Source organism: Brassica oleracea, chromosome C5 (assembly GCF_000695525.1).
Source record: "Brassica oleracea var. oleracea cultivar TO1000 chromosome C5, BOL, whole genome shotgun sequence".
NCBI lineage: Eukaryota > Viridiplantae > Streptophyta > Magnoliopsida > Brassicales > Brassicaceae > Brassica > Brassica oleracea.
The window spans coordinates 6,460,517-6,464,358 of NC_027752.1; the positions used below are offsets into that span (position 1 = coordinate 6,460,517).

At 33.2% G+C, this 3,842-nt stretch overlaps 1 pseudogene; it reads right to left on the reverse strand.

Annotated features, from left to right (window-relative positions):
- LOC106344368 overlaps positions 1 to 2,118 on the reverse strand; it is a 6,914-nt pseudogene extending 4,796 nt beyond the window's left edge.
- Positions 2,119 to 3,842: the final 1,724 nt, after the last annotated feature.

Genomic DNA, 3,842 nt, shown 5'->3' on the forward strand with positions numbered 1-3,842 from the left:
TTTGCCTTCATCTACCACTACAACCTCCTTGCCATCTTCTCTTTGGGTGATTTGTCTTGGGGCCTCACTTGTGGTGATGTGCTCCCATAGACCTCTTCCTCCAAGAGCTGTCCTGGTCAATCTCGACCAGGTAATGTAGTTAGGACCTTTCAGGATGACTGGAATCCTCACTAGCTTGTGCTGCTCCATCTTTGCTTGCTATTGTCCAGCGGGTAAAAAAAGTAAAAAATTCGCCAAGAAGAAATTTGAATTTCTGAGGCTAGACAAGAGAGAAAACAAGGGAAGCCAAGATATGTTCTCTAGAAATGAAGAAAGTAAACCAAACAAGTGAAAGAGTAAGGTGAATAGAGTAAATTTGCGGAAGCAGTTTGGTGTTCAAGAGCTTGGAGGCTCTGATACCATGTTAGAAATTGAAGAACATAGTGAAGAACAAGAGAGAGAGAGATGTTTAATCTAGAAAGTAAAGAGAGAGATAGAGTAAAGAAAGAGAATCTTATTTGCTTGATTGATTTGCTTATGGGAACATCCCATATATATAAGGGTTACAAGTATGGCAAATGGTAGATGAGATATGATAAACTAATAATCCATTGTCTTGAAACCTTAACCAACCATGCATGCTTGTCCCTTGTAGTGGCATCTCCATTGTCTTGAGACCTTAATCAACCATTGCATGCTTGTCCCTTGTAGTGGTATCTCCATTGTCTTGAGACCTTAACCAACCATCTTGTTTCTTATTGCTTCATCTTCACAAGATACACGAGAAATATCAACAGTTACTTCTCTCTTGCTGCTTTCATCCATGAAGCTCACAAGCTCTTGCACCTTTTTCATCCTCAGAGCTTTAGTGGCTTCAATACGCTGGGGCGAGAACAGGTGTGTCACAGACAGTTTTCTCAACAGTCTGAAAAAAAAAACACAACAACAATTTGATTAGTGTCTTAGGTGTCGTTTGTTGCGTTTAATTTGAATGATTGCATATTAATAAATTATCAGCTTGATTATTATGCTGACAAGATTTCAGTAGAAACACATTTGAAGATTGTAAAAGTAATCACGAAAAGCATAACAATCATTTAATTTTCCTATGCCTTTCCTAACTTAAAGTTCGGTTCTATTATCATTTTTTTTGTATCGTCTACAACTTGCTAAATTTGAATTTGAGCTATGATAAATATTGTGTATATATTTTTTTTAGCAAATATTGTGTATATATAAAATACTTTATCTGTTTCATAATATACTTAGTTTTAGAAGTATTTTTTTCAAAATATAAATAGTTTTCATATTTCAATGCAACTTTTGTATTTGTTGGATATTATTTGATCAATTAAATTATGTAGGTTTTTTCAATATTAGTGTTTTTAGATAAAACTACTTTTACATGGAGTATAAATAAAATATTTTATTTAGCAAAGACAAATGCAAATATATACCAGCTACAACTAAAAATTATACGGTCTTTAGTTTGCGTTTGTAAGTTAAAACTTATAAATTATAACTACTGTATAGTCTTTTTTATGGAAACACCATAAATATATTATATTTTCTTCTTTTTTGTAGCACATATTATATTTTCTTAAAATGTAAATAAAATGACCTAACTATTAAAAGCAAACGACAAATACAACTATATGCATTTGATCGAAAAAATCCAAAATAGTTAGCAGCCAAACTTGAGAAGAAAAAACCATAGAAAATATTCGATAGCACAAAATACCTCCAACGAGCCGAAAATGGATGAATCCATGCAGCAGAAACTTTGTGGTGACTGATCGACCGTACCGCGTTAGGAGCCTTATGGTCAGACAAGGTTTGATCGTGTGTTCTTAAAACCTCTCTTGCAGCTTCCGGTAAAGTTATGATCACTGTGTTTAGACGTCCAAATTTTAGATGCATGATTGGTCCATATGTTCTCGAGAGGTCCGCGAATGAGCGGTGCGGGAGTTTACCGACTTGGTGAATGTTACCTATGATCGGTAACCGTGGAGGTCCAGGAGGCAGCGTGGCAGATCGGGGAGAGCTCTGTCGGAATCTTGCTGTAGTAAAAATAAAGAAACATGATAGGATAAAGCAAATGGGCAATAACAGCTTTTCTGAGAAAATTTCCATCTCTGCTTTCTTAGTTGATAGAAACTACACGAACCTATATAGATACATCATTTTAGAGTGTTTATGGAGTGGTAATATATTATATAAACTTTGTTTGAATCAACTACTGAGGTATAGTAAAGAAAATAACTTAATGAATATTTTATAAAACTATGTGTATTTCATTACTAAACTATAGCATTTGACATTTGGCTGGTTATCTGTTGCATGTTAGTATTGCAATTCTTATTAATTAATAGAGTAGCAGTTAATGATTTGTGTCACCATGCGTATCACGGGCTAATCAGATAATGTCCCATCAAATCCCGAAGAATCCAATGAATTATTGAGGCGTTAAAAACTAGTACTAAATGCAAATAACATTTCCAATAGTTGGTTTTATTTTTATTTTCAAAAGTTCATTTTCTTCAAAATAAAATAAAAAAAGCAACATTCATTTCAATAGTTTGTTTCATTTATTTTTTGAAAAAAAAACATTTCAAATATATTTCATCTCTATTTTATCATTAATTACTAATTTATCTTTATATTTTTTTATATTTACTAATTTTACCTAACTACTTTATTTTAACAATAAACCAACACAATAATTATTTAATATAAATTAAACAGTATCATATAATAAATAAATAACATAACATGAATAAACAAACATAAAATATCATAGTTTGTAAAAAAATACTATATATATAATTTTTTCTATGAGTGATTAATAAAAGTGTTTAGAAGTAAAAGATAAAATTATTTATCTTTCTTTTTTTGATTAACCTAGAGTATCTCAGGCCCAAAGAAATGCACAGACTAATCTTCATTCGCGGATAGACTCTTTCTCCAGGCATTCAAATGGGTCATGTGTTAAGTGAACAGGATAACTGTGACTTAGTTTTGCACAACAGGTGGATCGAACTTGAAATGTATTAGCATCTCACCCCCGCCTCCTTACCACCCGGCCACAATCACCCGGTCATCTTTGATTCTTTTTAATTGAGTTAAAAGTTCGTAAACAGACCATTCTTCCAAGAAAAAATTTATATCAGTAATTTTTCGATCAACAATTTTATTTGCCGCATGTATGTCAGTTTTAATTCTTTTTTTTTGGAGTAAGATGTCGGTTTAACTTGCTTCAGCGAAAACTATGAACATCCATGCGTAATAGTTTTATTTTTGAGCAAATTGGGTTAAAACCAATGAAAGATAGGGAAATTAAGTATCTACCAAAAACCAATGTTTTTAAACCCGGACCGGACCGCCGGTCCGACCGGGTTCAACCGCGAACCGGACATCAGTCTGGGTTGGGTTGATGCCAAAACCCAACTACAATTGAACCGGTAAAAAAACCATATTGAACCGTTAAAAACCCAGGAACCGTTGACCCAACGAACCGGTAAAACCCTGGTTCGTTTAAAAACCAAAATTTTGTTTAAAAAATAATTAGTTTTTCCTTTTTAAATAGGGTTTGTTAACAAACTGCAATTCACAAGGTATTGCCGTGTTTGACGTCTTATACTTTTGAGTCGTTGGCGTCTCTGCAAGTTACATCTCACGACTCACAAAGTCACAAGGTATTTTCTACATCTCAAGGTATTGTTTTTGTGGGTGAGACTAATAATTAAAAACTTATGTTTGTGTCTTTGATGTCTCTGCAAAACTTTTGCAGTGTACTTAGGATGGAAGATAATGATCAAGAAATTCCACTTTCATCAAATTCAAACACAGAACATCAACAACCA